Source organism: Sarcophilus harrisii, chromosome 6, assembly GCF_902635505.1.
Source record: "Sarcophilus harrisii chromosome 6, mSarHar1.11, whole genome shotgun sequence".
Classification (NCBI taxonomy): Eukaryota; Metazoa; Chordata; class Mammalia; order Dasyuromorphia; family Dasyuridae; genus Sarcophilus; species Sarcophilus harrisii.
The window spans coordinates 125020095-125047410 of NC_045431.1; the positions used below are offsets into that span (position 1 = coordinate 125020095).

Consider the following 27316-nt stretch of genomic DNA (forward strand, 5'->3'; position numbering starts at 1 on the left):
GTTAAAATAAACAAGTTATGTTATCCATCAACATCCTTCACATCTGAAGATGTTTTTGCTTAAAGTGTTAGTATAGGCAGTCATTATTCAAACAAGAAAGTGGAGAAAGGGGTTACTCAACAGGCAATATTGTACATTTCTAGCTATTTGTATTTATTTTTTATCCCCATCTTACTATAAACCCAAAAAGGACAAGGACCATATCTTATCAAATTATTTCACTTTTCCCAGTGCTGAGCAGAATGTTTTTCTAAGCACTTATAAATGTTTAACTGGATGAATTCTTAACACAAAATATTTCTTTACATTGGAACTCTCTTCCCCCTCTTACTCATTGGTGATAGGGACTCTTAGGATTCTAGTCATTTTCCTAGAGATTAGTAGTCAATCTGTTGCTGGGAATACCTAGAAAGAAACCTTGATGCCTCTGGAGATGTGAAAGAATTGATTCCTCACTCTGGGTACAAAATAGAATGCCAAGAATGGGGAACAGCAAGTAAGCCTGTTTTACTAGGGACTAATGTGAAATATATCCAAAAAGGTAGGCTGGATTTATCTGATAAAGGGCTTCAAAATCCGAAGAAGTTTTCATTTTATGCTAGAGACACCAAGAATTTGATCTTTAAGCTCACATAAGAAACTGAACTTTCCTAAAGATCTGGGAATATCATAAAGAAAGATCAAAAGTTATAGAGTGAGGACAAAAAGGCAACATCATTCTCCCTTTTGATTGGAAGATAGAATAATAAGACAGGTATCAGAAAATGGGGGGAATCCTTCTATTCTGGACAGGACATAAAAAGGAACTTAATTGACTTACTCCTGTCCTTCCAGTCTTACTACTTACATCTAATGTCTCTTCATATACTCTTTGAAACAATAGCATGGGCTTCCTGATCTTTTTTTCAAATAAAATACTCTATCTCTCAGCTCTGGGCAATTTTTCTGGCTTTCTTGATGTCTAGAATGCTCTCCCCCCTTATCTCTACCTACTGGATTCCTTGGATTCTTTTAAGTGTCAGCTAAAATCATACCTTCTATTTGAAGCTTTCCCCAATCCTCCTTAATATTAATGTTTCCCCTCTTCTAATTATTTTCTATTTATCCTGTATATAGCTTGTCTGTACATAGTTGTTTGCTTGTCTTTTCCATTAGATTATGAAACTTAAGGAAAGGAACTGTCTTTTGCCTCTTTTTGTATTGCCAGCATTTAGCACAGTACCTGGAATATAATAGAGACTTAATTATTGTTTTCTGACTGATTTATTGACGTCTTTTGGGACTAATAGTCATTCATTTAAGGAATTCTTCTTTATTTTCCTTTTCTTTTAGAAGAACTTCCTTCTGTCCCCAATTGATAAATGGTCAAAGGATATGAACAGGGTATCCATAGTCATATGATTTAAAAAAAAAACCCACTCTAAATCACGATTGATGAGAGAAATGCAAACAACTCTGAGGTGCCATAACACATCTATCAGATTGAATAAGATGACAAAAAGAAAATGATAAAGGTTGGAGGGGATGTGGGGAAACTGGAACAGTAATACACTGTTGGTGGAGTTGTGAACTGATCCAATCATTCTGGAGAACAATTTGTAACTATTCCTAAAGGGCTATAAAACTTTGATTCTCAAGTTCTTCATGTCATGAGGTAATTTCTAATATGAAGGTTATATTTTGAGGGCTTCTCTGGGATGATCCATTGAAGCTTATGTCTACTACACAAGAAAAAGTAACATCTAGATAAATAATTGTGAGTACTAAAGCAGGCTTTGGGACTCCTAGACAGAGTTATACTGCCCTAGGTAATAACTTTGAGCTAAGGAAATGGATTCTCATCTGTTTAAAAAATCAGAAAACTGAGAAGGCAAAATCCTCTGAAATCAGTTATTCAACATGTATTTATTAAGCACTAGCTATACACCAAGCACTAGACATAAAGAAATACAAAAAATACAAAAGTCTTTGGGCTCAAGAAACTTACAATCTAATTTTGGGAACAGCATTGAAGTATGATAAGAGTATCATTGAAAAAAGACTATGGTGTTGAATATTCCATAAACTATCAGACCTGGTTGGCGTTTTAGTAGATTTTGCTAAGTGATTTTTTTTTCCCCTTCTTTCTTTTTTATATTTTCAGGTAAGGGATGCCTTCCTGGGAAGGGGAAGAATGTATTAAGAAATAAAAGTGATATAAAAATAAAAAATATGAATAAAAATTGTCTGAAGGCATTGCAAACTGATTTGGATTCCAGGTAGGTATAATCCTGATAAGTTATTGGGAGGGAATAAGGAACAATAGGAATAATAATTGTATAATGATGTAATGATTTGCAAAGTGATTTACTTACATTGTCTCATTTGATCCTAACAACAACCCTTTGGGATAAGTGCTATCGTATGATTCCCATTTTATTTATAAAAAATTGAGACTCGCATAGATTTGATTTGTTCCAGGTCATATAACTACTACCTAATACAGAATTTGAATCCAGATCTTCCCAACCTCAATCCATCTCTTTCTTGCAAACCCTTTTTGACCTAGAAATTTTTATATGATCCTGAGTATATAAATATATAATGTGTGTGTGTGTGTGTATATATATATATATATATATATATATATATATACAAATCGAACATTTACTGATAACAAATCATAATTTTGCAATCCCTACACAATCAGTTACAAGACCTCCATATGGAATTACAACCCAAAGTTTAAGAAGCTTTAGACAATACCACACTGTTGCCCCATGTGAATCTTCTGAGGTTGCAGAACCTTCCAAATTTCTTAGAAAGAGATCCAAGGAAATAAGTGATTGATTTTAAAACTAATTTTTAAAAAAGATACACAAGGAATGGGGACATGATTCCCAAAGACTAATGATAAAGATAGCTATCTACATTTGAGAGAGAGGTGATGGATTAAACTTGAAAAATGAGAGATGTCCAGGAAACATGGCCAATAGGGAGAATGTGTATGCTTGTTACAAGAGCTTTGTTTTTTTTTTTTTCCCCTTTTTTTCAGGGTGGAAGAGGGAAGAAAAATATTATTAATTGAAAAAATAAAATTGAATTTAAACAAAGAATTAATCATACAAGAGCCAAACAGTAGGATTTTAGAGAAACAGCCCTCCTGAGGTTAATATTTTGCTATGACAAAATCTTTCATGTGGGGAAAAAACCTCTATTGCCTTGAAGACTGCTAGATCACCACATATAATGGGTAGAGATCTTTGGGAAGACTCTGGGGATTACAACTCCACCTAAAAGAACTACATTCAAAAAAGCTGCCTTTACTCAAAAACAATACTACTACCCTAGAAGAAGAAAAATTTGAACCACAGTTGGTATATGCTACTGCTATCTATAAAACTGGCAGGTGTCAGATTTAGAGAAGTGAAGACTGCTTAGGCTCATAAGAGGGCATGAATTTGATGTGCTGGGTATGATAAAAATGGAAAATCCATCTGTCACAGTGTCTGAAAGTACTAGATTATTCTGGAAATGTCCAGAGTGATATTGATTTTCATATTAAGTCCCTAATTACAACATAAAAGAAGAGTGAAGAGGTTCTGATTGCATTGAGAGGTCAGAAAAGAAAATGCACAAAGACCAGATTTAAGGGGTGTGAACCACATTATTATGTGCTCCACAGAGCAAGAATTTTAGCCTAGACTCCATTTACCTCCAAGGGCATTATGGCTAGATTTCAGAGGTTCATGAACTCAAATGAGAAAGCAATTATATATTTTCAATAATCTAAATCTCTAACTGAAATTTGGCTTTTTCTTCAGTTATTTAAAGACATTCTGAAAAGGATTCACCAGACTGCCAAAAGGGTCTATTACACACACACACATTAAAAAAAAAAAAGATTAATTAAGAATTCTTGCCCTAGATACTGATCTGTTATCATGGCAACTATAGATGTCTGAAAAGCAGGACCAGTCTCTCAGTTACTTACAATTAATATTGAGAAAGAAAAAAGAAAGCCAGTAAAGAAAGTGGCTGGAAGAAATGAAAGCTGACCACTCTCCCAATATTATAAATCTCTAGGTACTGGGGAAGGAGAATATGTCCAAATAGATCCAGGTGGAAGGATGAGTGGCACTTTGCCATTTATATTACCATTAGTGGGAATTAGGGAGTCTCAAGATCAAAGGTCAAAAAGGTCAACTACTTGAATTATAGCAAGAGAGTTGTCCCAGGTAAGAGTGTAACTCCACCTCACCCCTAGATTCTAAGTATATACACAAAAAAATAGAACTAACTCTTGGCATGACAGAAAATATAGTAAAATGAATTGGAGTCAAGAATTGGGTAAGATCAATGAGATTGGGAGTAAGAATTCTCATTAACAATTACTCTCTAAGGAACTCTATCTACAGAATGCATTAGATGAAGGCTAAAATGGTCATAAAGATAAGACTTAAAAATTCAGCTATTCTTGACATTAATGTTTAGCTGGAATGTTCTAGAAGCAAAGTTCAAAGCATATGCCTTTATACTTTCTGAAAGGACTGGATACCCTGACCTGGATAAAAAGGCTGATCAATATTAAGAGGATGGGATAAAAGGGAAGGTTATAATCAAAGCCACAAATAGTTTGCCACATCCAAGCAATATTCCTAAATTTTCTGTCTTCTTTGGGACACAATCGCACTCTAGTTAAGTAGCAGCCACAAATAGTTTGCCACATCCAAGCAATATTCCTAAATTTTCTGTCTTCTTTGGGACACAATCGCACTCTAGTTAAGTAGCAGCAAGTAGAAACCCATAACTGAATCCCTCACCACTTATGCCTCCTCAAAACAAAAATTTATGAGTATAGAAGGCAGTGCTGAGAGTGCCTACTGGGGTTTTTTGCAACCTAGCAAATGAAGGTAAGTACTAATGGCATCAAAATCATTGTTAGAATTCTCTAGGCTGCTTTTTGGAGACTCTCCAATGTCTGAAGAATGTTAAGGTCAATGAAGAAGAAATTCAGTGCTGGGTTTGCAATGTTTTGACTGAATAAGCTGACTATAGAGTGCATGTCCAAGAAACTAGCCATATTCTACACATCTATGGTACATGCAACATCTACTTTGGTTGAACCCATAGCTATAAGACATGAAAGATCCTTTTGCATATGTTTTTCCTTAAAGACAAGAAAACCATCCTGCAATCATAATTTGTTTTAGGTCCAACCGTTGAAATAGCTTTCTAGTAATCTAGACAAGTAGTAAATGATTCTCAGACTTGATGTACTCCCCCCCCACCTCCCAGCTATGGGAGTCTATGCATCTTTCTGTCCTTGGGTACCAAATGGCAAATGCAAAATCAAACACAGCTGTGGTCAAATGAAATGACATTAAATCCTTCCTTGCTGAACATTCTTTTCATGACACTAATTTTTTTTTTCCTTTTTATATCCTAATTGACAGATGATTCATTTCATTCCAAACCCAACCCTGAACCCTCACATTGACCTGGGTCATAATTTTGGACCAGAATGATTGATATCATTCTTTCTTGGAATAGCCAAGAGTCAGACTTGTCCTCTCAGAATATTAAGTACTTTCATGAGGACTTTCCAAAGAGATACATTCTTAGCATTATTATTTCCCATAAGTCTTATGTCTAGATAGAAGATGGCTATGTTACAAGACAAGGACTGTGATTAGTGTAAATGTCTTCTGAGAAGACTAATTCACGGGGAATCAATGTAAGAGAAGACTCAAGACTAGGATCAAAATAAAGGCAGTCAAGTGGCATAGTAGATAGAGTGCCCTGGAGCCACGAAGTCACTTAAATCAAATCCTGACTCAAACTTTCCAGAATTCCATTTTAGACAGTAGTTGTGTGTCCTTGGGCAAGTCACTTAATCTCTCAGCCTCAGTTTTCTCATCTGTAAAATGGGGATAATAATAGCATCTACCTGCCAGAGTTGTTGTGAGGATAAAATAATATATTTGTGGGAGTGTGGGGTTTTTTTTTTGCTAATATTTTTTTTCAAATACATGTACAGATAATTTTGAACATTCATTCTTTAAGACTTTATGTTCCAAAATTTTCTTCCTCCTTTCCTTATCTCTCACCTCTCCAATACAGCAAGCAATCTGATATAGGTTAAATATGTACAATCCTTTTAAGCATATTTCGATAAAACAATGTATTTGAAAAGCAAACTGAAAACTTTAACAAGCTATATTTGTTATTTATTATTATTATTATCATATTTTTCAACCCAAGAATCCTGAAAAAATCTTGCTGACTCCCCAGAGGAAGGCAAGATAAATGTTTGCAAAGGAAACACCTCAGCAGACTTTAGTCAATTTTCTGGAATGTAGAGAAAAATAAAGATGGAATCATTAAAACTCAGAAGGGAAAAGTTTTCTAGCTGTGATACAAGGGAAGAATGCAGAGAAGCTTAAATCCTACCCAAGAGTATAAATCTTTAGGAATATATATCTATTTGAAGAATGGCAACTGGAAACGTTTCTAATGTCTTAACATTTTCTTTTCTGTTCCACTTAATGAATCTATTCAAAACAAAAAGACCTGACTTCTTAGGGTGAAGGACCTAAGTAAATAATTATTTTTAATAAAGCTTTTTATTTTCAAAACACATTCATAGACAGTTTTCAACATTCATCCTTGCGAAACCTTGTGTTCCAATTTTTTTTTCCCTCCCTTCTCCCAAATCCCTTCTCTAGATGACAAATAATTAAGGAAATACTTTTAAAAGCCACTAGTCAGTAATTAGCACAGGAATAGTGTGGGAAAAAGACTTGTAAAATCAAACTATCTAGACTACCAAACACTGAAATAACAAAAGGTGAAACCACACAATACCATGGGCTCTTTGCTAAACCATCAGTGTTTCTTGAAACTAGAATTTTGCAGGAAGCACAAAAAAGCAGAGCATGATAAGCAGGCTTTGTTCACAAGCATAGTGGGATTCTAATCATTTGAGCTTATATCATAACCCACTTCCAGGGCACCACACATTTTTTTAAACCCCTAAAAAATGACAGGTGATATGAACTACTTTCAGTATACTAGTCTACCAGCACAATCTGTATGGGAAAAACAGAATCATAAATCTAGAGCTGGAAGGGACATCATAAATCATCAAATCCAACTCCCTCATTTTATAACTGAAGTAATGGAGATCTCAAGAAGCTACATGGTTCAGTAGATAAAATGTCAGGCCTGAAGTCAGAAAGATTCATCTTCTGAGTTAAAATGTGGCTTCAGATACTTGGTGTGTGACCCTGGGCAAGTCATTTAATCCTATTTACCTCAGTTTCCTCATTTATAAAAATGACCTGGAGAGAGAAATGGCAAACCACTCCATTATTTTTGCCAAAAAAAAAAAAAAAAAAAAAAATCAAATGGAGTCATGAAGAGTCAGACATGACTGAAATGAATGAACAATAATAGAGGCTCAAAGAAACTAAGTGATTTGCCTAGTGTTATATCTAATAAGAGAACTGAAGCAGGATTCAAGCTCAAGTTCTTCTGACTCCCAAGTACAGATTTCCTGACTCTAAGTCCAGTGAGTTATCCATTACACTGCAAAGGTATTAGATGATTTGAAGGGCTCTCATATAAAGTTACCTATTATTAGCATGTACCAGTTTTGAAGACTATCTGTTAAATATATGGGTAATATATGTTGTGTTTCACAAGACAGAAACATTTAATAACTCATTGTTGTGAAATAAATATATTTCTTATTATCAGATATCCATGAAAAAATCTATCATTGTCACAAAGCCTCCCAATGAGAGTAGTTTGGAACTATGCTCAAAAAGTTATCATACTGTGCATACCCTTTGATCCAGCAGTGTTACTACTGGGATTATATCCCAAAGAGATTATAAAGAAGGGAAAGGGACCTGTATGTGCACGAATGTTTGTGGCAGCCCTTTTTTGTAGTGGCTAGAAACTGGAAACTGAATGGATGTCCATCAGTTGGAGAATGGCTGAATAAATTGTGGTATATGAAAATTATGGAATATTACTGTTCTGTAAGAAATGACCAACAGGATGATTTCAGAAAGGCCTGGAGAGACTTACACGAACTGATGCTGAGTGAAATGAGCAGGACCAGGAGATCATTATATACTTCAACAACAATACTAGATGATGACCAGTTCTGATGGATCAGGCCATCCTCAGCAACGAGATCAACCAAATCATTTCTAATGGAGCAGTAATGAACTGAACTAGCTATACCCAGAAAAAGAACTCTGGGAGATGACTAAAAACCATTACATTGAATTCCCAGTCCCTATATTTATGCACACCTGCATCTTTGATTTCCTTCACAAGCTAATTGTACAATAATTCAGAGTCTGATTCTTTTTGTACAGCAAAATAATGTTTTGGTCATGTATACTTATTGTGTATCTAAGTTATATTTTAATATATTTAACATCTACTGGTCATCCTGCCATTTAGGGGAGGGGGTGGGGGGGGTAAGAGGTGAAAAATTGGAACAAGAGGTTTGGCAATTGTTAATGCTGTAAAGTTACCCATGTATATATCCTGTAAAAAAATAATAGTAAAAAAAAAAAAAAAAAAAAAAAAAAAAACAAAGCCTCCCAATGATCTCACATATAGAAGATGTGGCTGAAAAGAAGAAAGGAAGTTTACAAATAGTATCTCAAATAAAATAAGCAGTATGGATGTGATCCCTTGGGACTGTTTACATATGGCTAGGATAAAGGATATGACACCTCAAAGACAGCAGCTTACACACACACAAGAGAATAAGAGAGCAATTAATACTAATACTAATAACTATGAAAACTCCATCCCCACCACTTCATCCCATATGGTGCTTTAGAATGGACTTTATAGATGTTATCTCATTTGATTTTCACAACAACTCTGGAGATAAGTATGATTATTATCTTCATTTTACAGAGAAAACTGAGGTGCATGGACATTGTGCCTTGCCCATAATAACAAATGGTAAATGACTGAAGTAAAATTTGAAATCAGGACTCCCTGTCTCAAAGTCCAGTGTTCCAGCAAAACAGATATAGTTATGGTGTTAGCACAGAATAATAATAATGACATTTGTAGCTGTGAGCTCTTCTATCCAGCATGCACATGCCTCCCCCCTGCCTCCAGGTACGGTACCACCTCCTGTCTCTCTTAAAGGTTTAAACTTGCCACTTCAAAGTTCCCCATGGATGATGATATTGCTGCTTGCCATTGACAATGGCTCTGAAATGTGCAAAGCTGGCTTTGCAGGAGATGATGCCCCTTGGGCTATGTTCCCTTCCATTACTGGGTGCCCCAAACATCAGGGTGTGATAATGGGCATGGGCCAGAAAAACAGCTATGTGGGGGATGAGACCCAGAGCAAGAGAGGTATTCTGACCCTGAAGTATCCCATTGAACATGGTATTGTCACCAACTGAGATAACATGGAGAAGATCTGGCATCACACTTTCTACAGTGAGTTCCATGTGATCCCTGAGGAACACTCTGTGCTGCTCACAGAAGCTCCCCTGAACCTCAAAGCCAACAAAGAAAAGATGACTCAGATTATGTTTGAGACCTTCAACACTCCAGCCATGCATGTCACCATCCAGCCTATGCTGTCCCTGTATGGCTTTGGTTGTACCACTGGTATTGTGATGGACTCCAGTGATGGTGTGACTCACACTGTGCCCATCTATGAAAGTTATGCCCTTCCCCATGCCATCCTCCATCTGGATCTGGCTGGCCATGATCTGATGGACTACCTCATGAAGATCCTGAGCGAGAGAGGGTACAGCTTCACTAACACAACTGAGAGGGAAATTGTACATAACATCAAGGAGAAGCTGTTATGTCACCCTAGACTTTGAACAGGAAATGGCCACTGCGGCATCTAGCTCCTCTCTGGAAAAGAGCTACGAGTTTCCTGATGATCAAGTTATCACCATTGGCAACAAGCGGTTCTAATGCCCAGAAGCTCTCTTCCAACCATCTTTCTTAGGTATGGAAACCACGAAACTACCTTCAACTCCAACATGAAGTGTGATGTTGACATCCGTAAAGATCTGTATGGTAATACTGCATTGTCTGGTGGTACCACCATGTACCCAGGCATTGCTGACAGGATACAAAAGGAGATTACAGCACTAGCCCTCAGCACAATGAAAATCAAGATCATTGCTCCACCTGAGCACAAATACTGTCTGGATTGGAGGTTCCATCCTGGCCTCTCTTTCCACTGTCCAGCAGATGTGTATCAGCAAGTAGGAATATGATGAATCTGGGCCCTCCATTGTCCACTGCAAATGCTTCTAAATAGACTATGTTTTGTTTTTTTGGTTTTGGGGGGGGGGGTTTGGTTGATTTTTTTTTCAAAGGATATGACATGATAACTGCCCAAAAGAGATGAGATTGGTATGGCTTTATTTGTTTTGTTTTGGTTTTGGTTTTGGTTGTTTTGACGCTTGACTCAGGATTTAAAAACTGGAATGGTGAAGGTGATGAGCAGTCTAAGTATATTTGAGGCAAACATTGTAAGGGTCCTTTAAATGGGCCAGCACAGAGCCACGGGAGGTTTGAGTGGCCTGTAAGTAATTTTCTCTGGCTAGGGACTGCCTCATGGGCAGGACTCTTGTCATATCGCCATAGCTTCGTAAGAGAAGATGGCTCCCTCTCTGTTTGGCTGTGTGTGTGACCTCACAGACCCTTTTTAAGCCCACCACAGCGGGAGGTCGGTCTCTTTATCCTGGGGTCGCTGAGCCAAGCTGATGGATAGCCAAGAGAGGTAAAGAGCTTGATAGTGAACATGTGAGTCTCTCACAGACCAAGTGTTCACTTGGGAGTTAACAAGTCAGGGCATTATGTGAGCAAATATAATAAAGACTTTAAATTTGCACATGGCTGTCCTTGAGCACGCTATTGGTTATTAAACTACAATTCAAGAAAACGTAGGCAGAGATCTCTGAAGGCCTCAGAGGAGGCAGCCAGGTAGAATTAGTTGACACTGCAAAGGTCAGTAGCCAGAGGTTCTCTGATGCCCTGGGAATTAGAAGAGACTGGCAATGCTAGGACTTTCGCAAATGAAGTGACTGTTCAGGGTTAAGTAATAAACGATATTTTACAAAACATCCCCAAAGTTCTACAGTGTGTGTTCAGGACTTTGATTGTACTTTTTTAAAAAGTCATTCCAAATATTGTATAATGCATTGTTACAGAGAGTTACTTGTCTCTATGAAGGCTGTCCTGCTCTTATACACAGAGCAAAGGAGCTACTTAACAAAGATCCAGGTGAGGAGGGAAGGGGAAGAGGGAAAGGAGAGAAGGTACTAGTATTGCTTTACATGTAAATTATGTAATCCTTTAAAACAAACAAACAAAAAAACCTTTTTGTATCTTCTGCCTTAATACTTGTTCCTTTTTTTTAAATTGTCAGAGCCATAAAGAATAGCCCCCTAAACTCTCTCCCTGCCCCCAACATAGATGTGAATGCACACTTTACAGTCTCCTACCAAGTTTTGAGATACTGGTGCCAGTACTTGGGGGAGGGGAGGAGCTTTACCTGTACACTGACTTAAGACCACTTCAAATAAAAGTGCACACGTTAAAGAAACTTGGGGAAAAAAATAATGACTATAGTGTTAAGGTTTTCAACATTTACATTACCACATTTGTTCCTCAAAACAATCCTTTGAGATTTTTATTGTCTTATTATGACCATTTTACAGAGAAGAAAACTCAGGCCCAAAGCTGTTAAACAATGCCAGAATTACGCTGCTGTTATCAGGAATGGGAAACAGGTCTTCCTAACTCCACAAACACTAAGAGAAAAAGACAGTTATGATCTTTAAATCCTCTGTCAAAAACAGTACTTGAGAGGTAGGGACCTCTTTATAGAATCTCAGCCTCACAGGAAAATACAAGATAATAAAACAAGGGAAAGCCACATCGTATGAGGTACATGAGACCTAGAAATGTAAATCAACAAATAACACCAGAATGTGACAGAGGCCCACAAAGACAACATATTAGTATCACTTTCTATCCAAAGCAGATCGTTTGTACTATCAAGTGAAAAGAAGTGTAAGAATATAGGAGAATCAAGAAATTAGGCCCAGTGAAGGCCTCATTCACAAACTGAAACTAGACACTGTCTATGACATGTCAGGACTCTATGAGAGAAGAGACAGTATCTGGGCACATTACTAGGGAACATGGAATGTCTATTTCAGCTTATAAGAAAAAACTACCTCAAGCTATAGGAAACAGCTACCTTGGAAGAAGAAATTAAACCTAGAAACCTTTAACCTCATTCTTGTTACCCACCCCTAACCCTACTTAGAGAATCAAAGCTTACATATGATCTATACCCACTTAGGAGCAGCAGACAGCCAGATTCTCCAAATTGTCCATAGGCCCAAAACTTGAACTTTTAGCCAGGGTGAACCTAAACACTTTATCCCTTCATAAATAACAGACAGAAAAATCAGAAATGATGGTAAATGACATAAAAGTATGTTGATGATCTGACCAATAACAAGAAATATCTATACCCCTAATAACTTGAGAATCATTCCAAGAAATTTGAAAACAATGCCCTGAGGCTTCCTGGTGCCCAGCTATAAATCTGGAGTCCCTAATTATTTACATTTTAACGTGCCCCATAATTTTGCTTGTATATTGTATATAATGTACAATATATACAGATCAGGAGGAGAACCAGGAATCTGGAACATTAGTTGTTGTCCATCCTCTCCTCTGGGTAGCCAACTGAAGGTAAAAAGAATATTACCACTATGGTATTATGCCCAAAAAACCCAAAAACAAACCCAAAAAAACTTGTCTCAGAGCAGGAAAAATAATTTGGTTTTCAGGGGAAATGGAAGGAGGGAAGGAAAAAAGGATACCATTAAGTCCCTCCTTTGCTTTCTTTGCCTAATTAGATATCTGCCTATTTTTCCCCCATCTTATGCTATCAGACTCATGCCTCAGTATTTTAAGGATCCATCATTTCATCAATATTGGCAGTCATTTCCCTGATACAGATCTTATCGTCTCCATATCTTGGTAAATGTCTTCAAGAAGAAAGCACACAACCAAGAGAAGACCTTTCACATCAACTTTAATAACAATAGAACTATTGCTAAAAAATCCAACCTAATCGGATTCATTACACTGAATAATCTTGATTCAGAAGAACAAGAGGATGAAATACATCTTTCTCTCAATAGAGTGGTGGAAGATTAATACTTCATTGGTTGTCTAATATAGTCTGTCAGTTTATTTGGTTTTGTTTGACTGTTTTTCTTGATTACTAGGATAGTATTCATTGGGACAGCTAAGTAGCACAATGGTTAGATGACTAATTCTGGAGTCTGGAAGACCAAAGTTCAAATCCCCCTTAGTCATTTACTAGCTTTATTTACAGATATATATTATTAACAAATAACTTTGAGTTAAGACAACTCTGACGTACCACTAGACACCTCTCACATTGTCTAAGATGATAGGAAAAGATAATGGAGGAGATGTGGGAAAACTGGAACACTGATACATTGTGGGAGGACTGATAAACTTATCTAACCATTCTGGAGAACTTGGAACTATGCCCAAAGGGTTATCAAACTGTGCATACCCTTTGATCCAGCAGTATCTCTACTGAGTCTGTATCCCAAAGAGATCATAAAAAATGGGGAAAGACCCACATGTACAAAAATGTTCATAGCAGCCTTTTTTGTAGTGGCAAGGAACTGGAAACTGAGTGGATGCTCATCAGTTGGGGAATGGCTGAATAAGTTATGGTATACTAATGTTATAAAGTCATAAGAAACAATCAGCAGGATCATTTCAAAAAGGCCTGGAGAGACTTATATGAACTGACAACAAGTAAGGTGAATAGAACCAAGAGAACATTGTATAAAGTAACAAGATTATGTGATGATCAACTCTTGATAGTGTGGCTCTTTTCAACAATGAGGTGATTCAGGACAGTTCCAATGGTTTTGTGATGAAAAGCCATCTGCACCCAAAGAAAGGACTGTGGAGATTGAGTGTGGATCATAGCATAGTTAGTTATTTTCACTTTTTTATTATTATTTGCTTGCATTTTGTTTTGTTGCTCATTTTTTTCCTTTTTGAACTGATTTTTCTTGTGCAGCATGATAATTTTGGAAATATGTATAGAAGAATTGAACATGTTTAACATATATTGGATCACTTGCCATCTGGGGAGGAAGTGGGGTAAAAGGTGGAAAAAAAATTTTGGAATACAAGGTTTCACAAGGGTGAATGTTGAAAATTATTTGTTCACGTTTTGAAAATGTAAAACTTTAATTTTAAAAAAGAGAAAAAAGGAGCCATCTGCATCCAGAAAGAGATCTATGGGGACTGAATATGGATCACAACATAGTATTTTCACCTTTTTTGTTGTTTCCTTGCTTTTTTCTCATTTCTTTTTTTTTGATCTGATTTTTCTTGTGCAGTATGATAAATGTGGAAATTTGTATAAAAGAAATGTTTTCTGCACATGTTTAATATATGGATTACTTGTAGTTTAGGGGAGGGTATGGGGAGAAGGAAGGTAGATAAATTTAGAACACAAGGTTTTGCAAGAATGAATGCTGAAAACTCTCTCTGCATGTATTTTGACAATAAAAATCTATTATTAAAAAAGAAAATTTGGAGATTTTGAAAAAATTCAATAAAAAAATAAAGTTATTAAATAAAACAAAACAAAAAATAGATTACCTTATAGTCTTTCCCTATAGGTAATGATAATAATAATATTAATATTAAGTGACATTTATATAGTTCTTTAAGACTTTTAAAAATGCTCATCAGTTGGGGAATAGCTAAATAAATTGTGGCATGTGATCATAATTGAATACTATTGTGCTCTAAGAAATAATGAGCAGGATGCTCTCAGAAAACCTAGAAGGACTTTCATGAGCTGATGCAAAGTAAAATGTTTTATATACAAAGTTACAGCAATATTGTAAGATAATCAGTTGTAAATGACATAACTGTTCTCAGGAATACAATGACTATTCTGAAAGACTTATGATGAAAAATGTTACATAAACCCAGAGAAAAAAACTGATGGTGTCTGAAAGAAGATTGAAGCATATTTTTTTGCTTTATTTTCAAAACATATGCATATATAATTTTCAACATTCACCCTTACAAAACCTTGTATTCCAAATTTTTTCCCTCATATTCCCCCACTTCCTCCCCTAGAAGATAAGGGATCCAATATATGTTAAACATGTGCAATTCTTCTATACATAGTTCCACAATTGTCATGTGGCATAAGAAAAATAAAAGCAAAAAGCAAAAAAAAAAAAAAAATGAGAATGAAAATAAATGCAAGCAAACAACAACAAAAAAAGTGAAAATATTATGTTGTGATTCACACTCAAGTCTCCACAGTCTTCTCTCTGGGTGCAGATGGATCTCTTTATCACCAAGACTATTGGAACTTTCCTGAATCACCTCAGTGTTGAAAAAAATCACATCCATCAGAACTGATCACTACATAATCTTACCATTGCTGTGTACAATGTTATCTTGGTTCTATTCTCTTCACTTAGCATCAGTTCATCTAAATCTCTCCAGGCTTCTCTGAATTCATTCTGCTGATCATTTCTTATAGCATGTTATATTCCATAACATTCATATACTTATTCAGCCATTCTTCCACTGATGGGATCCACTCAGTTTCCAGTTCCTTGCCACTATAAAAAAGGGCTGCTTATAGACATTTTTACATATGTGAGTCCTTTTTTTCTTTTTTATGATCTCTTTGGGATACAGGTCCAGGAGAGACACTGCTAGATCACTGTTTGTTAGTGCTTTCAGCATAGTTCCAAATTATTCTCCAGAATGGTTGGATCAGTTCACACCACCACCAACAATGTTTTAGTGTCCCAGTTTTCCCACATCCCCTCCAAATCTTATCATTATCTTTTCTGTCATCTTAGCCAATCTGAGACGTGTGTAGTGGTACCTCAGAGTTGTCTTAATTTGCATTTCTCTGATCAATAGTGATTTGGAGCATTTTTTTACATGACTAGAAATGGTTTTAATTTCTTCATCTGAAAATTGTCTGTTCAAAAATGCCTTAAATTCTTAAAATGAGTCAATTCTATATATATTTTAGAAATGACACCTTTATCAGAATCCTTAGATATAGAAATTTCTTCCCATTTTATTGCTTCCCTTCTAATCTTGTCTGCATTGGTTTTGTTTGTACAAAAATTGCTTTATTTTTCTTGAGGGGTTTTTTTTTTGGTCTATATTTTCTTTCACAACATGACTATTATGGAAAAGTTTTGCATGATTTACACATGCATAACCATATTGAATTGCTTGAATTCTCAATTGGGGAGGGAGGTGGAAGGGAGAGAATTTGGTATTTTAAAGTTTTAAAAGTAAATGTTAAAAATTGTTTTTACATGTAACTAGAAAAATTAAATTCTAAATTTTAAAAAATTTAAAAAAAAAAAGATTTACAAAGTACTTTACAAATGTTATCTCATTTAATCTTCACAACAATCCCGAGAGGGAGGTGCTAATATTATCCCCATTTTACAGTTCAGCAAATTGAGGAAGGCAGCAATTAAGTGGCTTCCCCAGCATCATAGATCTAATAAATGTCTGAAGCTGGATTTGAACTTGGATTTTCCTAACTTTATGTAAAGTGTTCTTCGCTCTGGGACATGTAACTTCCAAGACAAGTTAAGACTTGAGTTTAGTAAATTAAAGATGACCATTATATCTCAATAAATCATCAGAATAGGACTCTATTGAAGGATGAAGCTCAAGAGAAAAATTTAATAGTTAGTGATTACCTGTATTACTTCTGAAATATCATTACCATATATTCAGAGAGCAAAGCTGAAATAAAGACAAGTTATACAGAATGTCCCAAATGTCTTAGTGTTTGTTGCTATTGTTAAGTCCAATTCTTCATGAGCCCATTTGAGGTTTTCTTAGTAGAGATACTGGGATGATTTGCCATTTCCTTCTCCAGCTCATTTTACAGATAAGAAAATTATAGAGGGTTAAGTGACTTGCCAAAGGTCACACAACTAGTGTCTGAGGCTACATTTGAATTTAGGAAGATAAGTGTTCCTGACTCCAGGCCCAGCACTCTATCCACTAGCTATTAAAGCTTTTGGAACAACCTGTATATACAGGTTTAGATATCTAAAGGATTTTGGAAGGAGGTCTTATACCACAAGAGTTGGTGGTGCAAATACATACAAGTTTATTTTTTTTAATTAGATTTGCCAACCTTTCAAGATTTGCTGAAAGTCTTCCAAAATCTATAATTAACTTCCAACTTTCGTATTTTATCATTTTTATCCTAGAGACTCCAGGGAGTAACTGTCTATAATCACTCTGGTATTGTGTATGTGGCCATATCAGGGAATTAATTTCACCTTCCCCAGAATCCTAGTCTTGAAAAAAATCACAAAGCTGACCTCTTTCCTTTTCCTTTCCACTTCTGAAAGCTGGTAAGAAGAAAAGAATACTAAGTTTATATAAGTCATTTGAATGGTTTCCTCTAATGGCTTTCCCACTATTAAAGGAAAAACTTAATTTAAAAAAATTAAGCATTAGAAGAATGTAAATTTTTAGGGAAAAACTAGCTTCCATTTGCCTCCAAGCCTCTATGAAAGAGTGTTAAAGTATAGAGGGGAAGGGGAAATGAAACACATGAACATTCTTTTGATTTTTAAAAAATTAGTTAAATTAAAATAAAAGTGTTTTGGAATGACATGCTCCTCTGTGTGTGTGTGTGTGTGTGTATGTGTGTGTGTATTTATGTAAGTGTGTATGTGTGTGTGTGTGTATAACATAGTCTATATTCATTTAATACTCTCCATACTAGCATCAGGATTAAAGGACCTTCATCAAAATATATTCATTTACCTATTTCCTAAGAAGAGTGATCTATTATATTCCATCTTCATTTTCTAAAAGTACTTTTACTTTATTGATATATTTCATATAAAATATGAAACAAAGAAATATCAATTAAGATATAATTTACATGATGTATAGTGTAGAGTAACATTAATATTATTGAAAATAAAGTAATGTGCAATATACATGAAAGTATCTAAAATGGTAAAGTATTTTGTAATGGTAACTTTCGGGTATTATTTGTTAGCAAACAATTTCTCATGATGATTGGATTTTTAAAAAATTTATCGATGATTCTACAAACATCTACAAATTCCCCAAGATAGCATTCTTCCCTCCTCTTCCTTTAAAATTAAACAATAAAAAAGGGGGGAAATTCAACAAAATTAACCAACTCAGCAACTAAATCTAACTTTATATGCATTGTTCCATATCCATTGTCTTCTACCTCTGCAAAGACAGAAGAGAGGCATATTCTTTTGGGTCAAATTTAGTCATTATAATTTCAAATCATTCAGTTTTGATTTCTACACTACATGATGTTCAAATTGTAAAATCCTTGACAAACTTTCAAATGTAACCAGCTGCTGTTATTATTCATTAAAAATTCCTAAATCCTAGATTAATTGGAATGACTAATCTTGGCTCTAGAGAACTGAAAACACTTTCCTCCAAGTGGGCAACTAAAAATGTGAAATGTCAGATATACTATTAAACATGCTTATTTTGTCATTCAATTTTACTTGCAAATTTCAATGGGGAATTAGAGAACAGATATGAACAAAGGGTCTCATTAAAACTTAAAAACTACAATTCCATTATGATCTCCTGTCTTTTTTTTGGTAGGCCCAATCATTTTTTCCACTCTTTCCTTGATTGAGACCAAGTGTTATGTTAGGATCATTTTGCTTGTCGACTCTAACTAATTTCAATAGTTAAATATGTTTTTCACAAAAGAAAACACCCAATTGAGATTAGATTAATTTTTTTATTACATCAGGATTACATATGTACAAAGTTTTCTAAATATTGAATTAGGGAATAAGAAAGAGTATTTTGAAATTTCTGGTTTGAAGAGTTTCTCCCCTTAAGTCAATCTTAATTTTAATAAGAATTACTTTTTTATCAAAAAAATTTTGCTCAAGCCAAAAGAAAAAAATCAACAAATACTTACTGAACAACCATTGTACATAAAGCTATTTCCTTGGTAATAATGGGAGACATTATCCTTGTTCTCAAGGAATTCATCATCTGCTTAATAAAAGGGGTGGTGGTAGAGGCATATGATTAAAAATTATATTACTCATATATTGGATTACTTGCCATCTATGGGAGGAAGTGAGGAAAAGACAGGGAGAAAAAAATTTGAAACACAAGGTTTTGCAAGCGTGAATGCTGAAAACTATCTATGCATGTTTTGAAAATAAAAAGCTTTAAAATAAAAGAGACCGCAGCAGTAACATTGGAATAGGTTCTGGTGGTACTAATTGAGTGAAGGGTTTTTGTTGTTTTTGATTGTGTCAACCATTACTTTTAATATAAACTGTTTATTTAAAAGTCTTGTACACTAGTTTGGAAAGTCAAGTTAGTCAATAAACATTTATTCAGCACCTTTAAAAAATGTTACGGTAAACTATTAATTCTTCAACTATCAGCCTGGGAAGATGGTTTACAACTATCCCTAATTTCTAGCACCATGTTCTTCATATTTATTAAAATTAAATTTACAATTGAGAATAATTAGATGTTGAACTGAATGGTCCTCAAGCCTATGTCACATTGCCTTAAGATGACTCCAAGTTCTCAAAAATATTCCAGTAAAAAGAATACAAGCCTTAATATGCTTTCTCAAGCTGTAAATGCTTCAAGTACTGGTCTTTTTGGTACTGACTACATTAAGAAAAGTAGTTCGTAGTGTCAGTATAGGCCAGAGTAGACAGAGATGGCTTCATAAGAAGAGATATTTACTTTTTCTCTCAAGGCAGAAAGGTAGGTGACTATCTTTAGTGTATGTTGAATATACATGAGATAATTTCTTTAAATGTTTTCTCTGTTACAGAAAAGAGTTTCAGTGTGGAGGAAAATTTTACTGCAATGTAAAAGCAAAAGATATGAATTTTGTTTTGTTTTCTTTTGTTTTAAGAGAGAGGCAGCAGACATCTTAACCTTGAAGGATCTGGGAACTAGAGGAGAGAAGAGAAAGAAATTCAGGTGGAAAAGAGAATCATGATCAAAAGCAAAGCAGTAAGAATAAGTATGGTCTGCCTAGAAGACAGTAGGGACAATCACAGACATATTGTAATATTAAAATCAAATGTGAAAGATTTAGTTATTCTGATCAGTACAATGATCCAAAACAATTCCAAAGAATTTATATATATGGAGGAAGGAGTCAATCCTTGGATATAGAGCTTGGGATTCCAAAATAGCAAAACAATCAAAAATTAATCTGAACCCAATCATATCCGATGCAGGGGTCCTCAAACTATGGCCCGCGGGCCAGATGCAGCAACTGAGGACTTTTATCTCCCTCACCCAGAGCTATGAAGTTTCTTTATATAAAGGCCCACAAAACAAAGGTTTTGTTTTTACTATAGTTCAGCCCTCCAAAAGTCTGAAGGACAGTGAACTGGCCCCCTATTTAAAAAGTTTGAGGAATCCCTGCCGCTAGACTAAGAACAAAATATTAGTGGGTTGCCTCAACTTCTTGCTTTTCCTCCTGACAGGAATGAAAGTCCCCTTGGAAAGAATCTAAACATGCCTATTCTGTCTCCCTCTTATTCACACAGAAGAAATGCCCACCATGCCACAGTTAACTGCACTACGCATGTGGGGCCCTCTCTTCCTTATACTATAAGTGGAGAGAGAGGTATTTGGAAATTAAGATGATATAACAACAATAAACAAGGTATAAGATGTATCTGATTCCTATTTCCATTCACTAAAAGTGACATTCGATGAAATATGAGGACAGATAGATTCTGATATTCCATTCCTTAAAACCATAATCTCAAAAGAGAGATCCTTAGCATTTGAAAACTTGAATCAATGAAAGCTATTGTTTTGTCCTTGTACATTTTAGCTTTGTAGCTCAGTATTTTAAAACAGGACTTCCCTCCTGCCAGTTGCACAAGATTTTGTAAGGCCATATATATAAATATCAAAAACTATAAATAGCCACAAATTTACTTAGATGAGAAATGCATGTTCACAGGGAAGCTTAAAGAAACCTATAGACCATTCTAATTATTACCAAAGAGATTCAAGTCATGCACTGATTGAGAAAGGAATTTGACTTTTAGATCAAATCAGGAGAACTGGACACAGCCTAAAGCTTAGTGGGACAAAGATAAAAGGGTGAATACCAAGCACAATTGAGGAGGAGAAACCTTAAGCCCTCGTCTCATGAGAAACTCCATACCTAACTAGTTATCCTATTTGTAGCATAACTTAATGCTATTAATAATATAATAACATTATATATACATATTATATATAATCTATATAATAATAAAATAACTTAATAATAACTAAGGTAATGGTTATGACTCATGTGTGGGTTATATAATGATGGAGAGTAAGATGATGGGTATTGAATAAAAGAAAAAATGAAGGAGGGTAACTATACATCGTATGTAGAATCTAATAGAAGTTGTTAGCATCAACTAAATGAACCTGTTTGTCCTGGCACAGAAAAATTGAAAAAAACCTATTTTAAATAATGTTCAAATTTCTCCTCATTCTGAAGGCCAAAAAGGGCAAGAGCCAAATAGTAAGAGACTAGAATTTAATTAAAGAGCCTCATTCTATCTGTCCATTTAACTTGGAAAAAGCATTCTCTGTGACCAGTGTGGGAGGTTCCATATTCTATACTAAATCTAAAAAATTGTCAATACTCTATGTCCTACACCCAGCTCCACCAACCAACAATCATATCTACAAGCATACCAAAGTTTAACAGTGCAATGATTGTTTGGTTTTTTTAAATTTAGAGAAGAGTTGTAACCAGCCCTGAGTAACTGGGGCTTTGTGACAAGTGATGATTTAAAGTAGAGTGAAATACACGTCCCCTGTTTTCACCTTGGGGTGAAATTACCTTACTACTTGGGGAGTAGTAATATCTGAGAAGGTACTAAGGCCACATATATATAGTTAGCAGTAGATGCAGAATTAGAACCCAAGTCCTCTCATTCTTAGCCATTTACTTTTCTCAATATAAATAAAGGATAGAACTAAGAATCAAGATTTGAGAAGAAAAAAACACCTACAGAAAATCAGTTGTGTTCCTAAGTAAACCTTGCATCTTATCAAGTAACTTTCATTTTTTCCCAAAACCTTAATCAAAAACTTACCCTTACCCTTTCTTCCAAAATCAGAATACAGCAGGATTATGATGCTGATATCCTCTAATATTCTATGTAACAAAGGTGCTAGCTGTCCCTTCATGTCAATCTTTCCATTTCCCCCCACCAAAAGATGAATATTCTCTATAGTTTTCTTAAAAAGCTAAGAATATCTATTTCTATGTCCCAGAAATTTTTCACTGCACTACAGTTGCTTAGAACTTTCTTTGATTATCAAAAACAACAAATCCTCCTTGTCATTCTTGAAATAGTTCAAGGTGAAATCTCAAAAGGTTACCTTTTTTTTCATGGAATAGTAATCTATCTCAGCTACCTTTACAACACAGTTATAAATAACCCTTCTAAAGGTCTCCTAATATTAGATCCTAGCTAGTTGTAAGGGGAGGGTTCCTCAGCTGCTACTTCAGTACTTCTGAAAAAGGTAGTTACCACCAAGAGAACTCTGAGCCTGGCCTGTTTTATCATAATAAAAGGGGAAAAAATGATATTTGAATAATGCAAAGTCAAGGAAAATGACTATTTGACAGTCTCTCAAATAGCTTCTGATGACCTTTAAGTATCTACTTTCTAGGAGATGGTAACAGTACTTATAACTTAAAAATATGTTTCAAGTCATTCTGTCTATGCAAGCTGTCTTTTAGCATTTCTTTTTGTATAATACCTATTCCATACCCAGTTTATATTATTAAAAAAACAATAATACTAATAAGAGATGAATCCTCTAGCACTTCTTCTAGGACGTGAAGATTTACAAAGCATTTTATATATATTCTGATTTCGTCTTCACAACAACCCTGTGATATATTATCTCCATTTTACAGATGAGAAAATTGAGTCTAAGCCCGAGGAAGAATTTGAACTCAGATCTTCCTGCTTCCAACTTGTATCTACTCAATTTTTATCTCTATGTTGCTCTAACCATAAACTTAGGCATCAACCCAAACTTAAACCTTAAGCAATTTGTCCAGGAGTACTAAGAGAGGTGGTAGGAGGACAGTTAACAGGCCAAAAAGTGTGAGAAAAGGAGCCAAGCTTCACTTTCATTAGCAGCAAAGTTCTCCTTGGATTGAATCTAGTCATGACTCCTTAAACAGGTTCACGATAGATAAGTACTTTACTGGAGAAGGGAATGAGCAAAATGCCCACATTTTATAGAAATATAGTGGATTTCTTGTAATGCAAAACAAAAGTTTATAAAATTGTTTGGTTTTTTTTAAGCAGAATCCAAGCCAAATAGTTTTATAGGATTCAATAATTCTGATCTGTAATACCATACAAAATTAAGACATGGAGTTTTATATTCTATTTTACTGTTCTACAATTAATTTCATTTTTAATAAGGCCATGATTATATAAAACTGATGTCAATGATTTAATAAGCATTAACTGTGCATTGTTATAGCTGACATTTATGTAGTACTATAAAGGTTTAGAAAGTGCTCTATAAACATTTGAATTATTAAAAATCCTATAGGGGAGATTATAGGATATAATCCTATAGAATCCTATATATCCCAAGAATATAAAATGACAGCTCCTAGAAATCGAACCCATGTCTAGTGTAACTCTTAAGTCCAGTACTCTTTACACTCCATTCCACAACACAATCTCTCAACAATTGGTAGTATTTATTAAGCACTTATTATGTGCCAGGAACAGCGAAGTGATGCAGTGGTTAGAGCACAGGTCCTAGAATCAAGAAGATCTGAGCTTGAATCCAGCCTCAGACCTTAGCTGTGTGACCCTGGGCAAGTCACTGGTTAACCCCTTTGCCTCAGTTCCCTATCTGTAAATGCAGACATCCTGAAAAAGTAATTAGTAGGCCACTTGAGTATCTTTGCTAAGAAGATGGATAAAGTACATGAGATAATGTAAAGTTAGATGTGAATAAATGACTGAATAACAACAACAATATGCCAGGCACTGGGCTTAATGCAGGGAATAAAAGACAAAAAACAACTCCTGCTCTCATAGAGTTTACAATCCCAGGGGGAAACATCTAGCTAGCAAATATGAACAAAACAGGGTACATATATACACCATAAGTAGAAAGTAACAAAGGGAAGGCTGAAAGATTGGGGAAAGTTTCTTATAGAAGACAAGTAGTATTTGGAAAATAGAACTTAAAATTTATATGTATATAAAATGATGTAAATTTGATTTATCAATTCAGCTTCATTTTCTCCTAAAGCTGATTTAAACAGAAGCATAATAAATTCTTTCATCCACAAAATATAGAAGTATCAAGCCATGAGGAATATTTTTGAATTTCCAAGTTGATCCTGAGATCACTGAGAAACTGAGATTTAAGTGAAGCTGAAAACTTCTGGAAGCTCTTTTTCATTAGCACCAGAATGACATCTTCTACAAGAAAAACATATTTGTTTATAGACTCTCAAAATTTACAAGCAAAGACTCAAAATTGAACTGAACAAACAGTTATTCTGAAAAGATATGGGGCATAGCCTGAGCCCAATTCCATACTACTTGAGTTACTGTTTCATTGAAAGCCAAATGATGCTTTCAAGAAGGATTTCCTGCTGGATTATAAGATCTTCTTTTTTCAAACTGAGCTCCCAGGATCATAGCTTTAGAGACCACAGTTCAATCTTCTTATTTTAAAGATGGGGAAATGGAAGCCCAAAAGGTCACACAGATAAATTAGTGACAGTTGTTTGATTTAAATACTGATCTTCTGAATCCAAACCCAATTTTCCACTGTCCTACACTGCTTCTTAAACTCCTTGAGACAGTTAACTATATTCATCTTGCTTTTCCCCAAGTCCACCCCGTCACCAGCTAGCACAAGATATAGTGTGCATCAGTAAACATCTATAGGAAACTTTTCTTAACCTCCTTTAATACTTCCTTCTGTTGATTCTCTCCAATTTATCCTCTCTATAGATTTTTGGTATATAGTTGTTTGCATGTTGTCTTATTGGACTGTGAGTTCCTTTGAGGTAAAGGGTTAAAGGACTTTTTTGGTTGGGATTTTTGAGGGGTGACTTTTTTCCTTTCTCACCTTCATTCATAGCCCAATGCCTGGCACATAAGTGCTTGTTGACTGACTGATATTGGAAAGACTCAACAAATAAATATGGAATTGAATTATGCAAATTCATGTTGGATTGCCTTATTCTTGTTGGATACTCCAGGAACTGTATTTTAGCTGCTTGGGAATGATTCTGTATATGTATGTGTGTGTGTACATACATGCACACATACACACATATGCATGTATTTTTAAATCTAGATGTCATATCCATATGCTTCTGTAGCAATGGCATGCTACATTGGTTCATATCAAAATGGCATCCAGTCTATAAATACCTTCTGCCAATACCTACAATCCATTTAAAGCAAGTTAGTTTTATTTTCATTTTAGTTCTCTTTGACAAAACCAATACAGAGAGCCACTAATATTTGTGAGCTTTTGTTATTTTCTCCATGGATTTTTTTATGACAAACCTTTCTCAAAATGCCCAGACCTCTAAAGAGAGAGGCTTTATACAAGATATTTCCACAGCTGCCCTTCTTGTTGGAGGGGAAGCCAGATCTAATGAGAAGACATGAAAAATATAACCTATTAAGGAGAGGATGTGGAAGAAGGACTTGCTGGGCAATACCACACATCCAACTCTCAACTTTGAATTTCAGGACTTTTCAAATTCATTTACTGAAGAAGAGTGTGGTTGGGTCTTTTTATCAATTTATCTGCAGCTATTTTTTTCCATCAAAATCACCCCAAAGTTTCATTATGCCAATTTTTCAGAAATGTTACTGCTATATATTAGCACTTTGTACCTCTTTCCTATTTATTCTCAATGGAGTTGCTAAGCCAGAGTCATAGAACATTTCCAGGATACGCATTCAGCAACTATAATTTTTGTTAAGAAGTACCTCCCTAAAAAAATAAAATAAAAATAAAAAAGAAGTACCTCCCTCAGAATAATTTGGAACTATGCCCAAAGAGCTATCAAACTGTGCATACCCTTTGATCTAGCAGAGTCTCTACTGAGTCTGTATCCCAAAGAAATCATACAGGAGAGAAAGGGGATCCACATCTGCAAAAATGTTTGTGATAGCCCTTTTTGTAAAGACAAGAAACTGGAAACTTGAATGAATGCCTATCAGAGAATGGCTGAATAAGTTATGGTATATAAATGCTATTGAATATTATTGTTTTTTACAAGAAACTATCAGCAGGATGATTTCAAAGAGGTCTGGAGAGACTTAAATGAACTGATGCTAAATGAAGTGAGTAGAACCAGGAGATCACTGTACATGGCAATAGCAAGATTATACAATGATCAATTCCAATGGACATGGACGGGGCTCTTTTCAACAATGGGATAATGCAGGCCAGTTCCAATGGTCTTTCGATGAAGAGAACCATCTGCACCCAGAGTGAGGACTATGGGGACTGAGTAGAGATCATAACATAATATTTTCACTCTTTTTGTTATTGTTTGCTTGCATTTTGTTTTCTCATTTTTTTCTTTTTTGGTCTGATTCTTGTACAGCATAGTAATTATGGAAATATGTACAGAAGAATTGGCCGTGTTTAATATATATTGAATTACTTGTCCTCTATAGGAGTGAGTAAGGGGGACGGTAGAGAAAAAATTTTAAACACAAGATTCTGCAAGATGAATTAAAAATTATCTATGCATATGTTTTGAAAATAAAAAGTTTTAATAATAAAAAATAATCCCTCCCCCCAAAAAAGTATCATAGATAATCATCTAACTCAAAAAAAAAATTTACCTCCCTCTATACAGTTTCAACAATCACTTTAATATGCGAAATGCTGAGGGTAAGATTCTTCATTAATCAAAATAACCCCAAATGTAACAGAATGAGTACTATGGTCAGGAAAGTGACCTATAGTTTTCTCAGACTTCTTAGTACAATCTCAGATTTCATGCTAGATTCCAGCTAAGTCCTCAGCATAGTAAATAGTAGCATCTGGCTTTCATGTGGGATGCTATATACAATGGGCCAGTCTATAACTTTTAGTCTCCTTCAGGCAT

General features: G+C 35.1%; 1 protein-coding gene and 1 pseudogene across 6 annotated transcripts in view; one reads left to right on the top strand and one right to left on the bottom strand.

Moving 5' to 3' along the window:
- The window catches only part of ANK2 (ankyrin 2), an 819525-nt gene that overhangs the window by 648032 nt on the left and 144177 nt on the right, over positions 1-27316 (bottom strand). The window lies entirely within an intron of this gene.
- On the top strand, positions 9056-11157 carry LOC100934377 (annotated as a pseudogene). The gene has a single exon (XR_002770577.2). The product of XR_002770577.2 is annotated as an actin, cytoplasmic 1-like (transcript).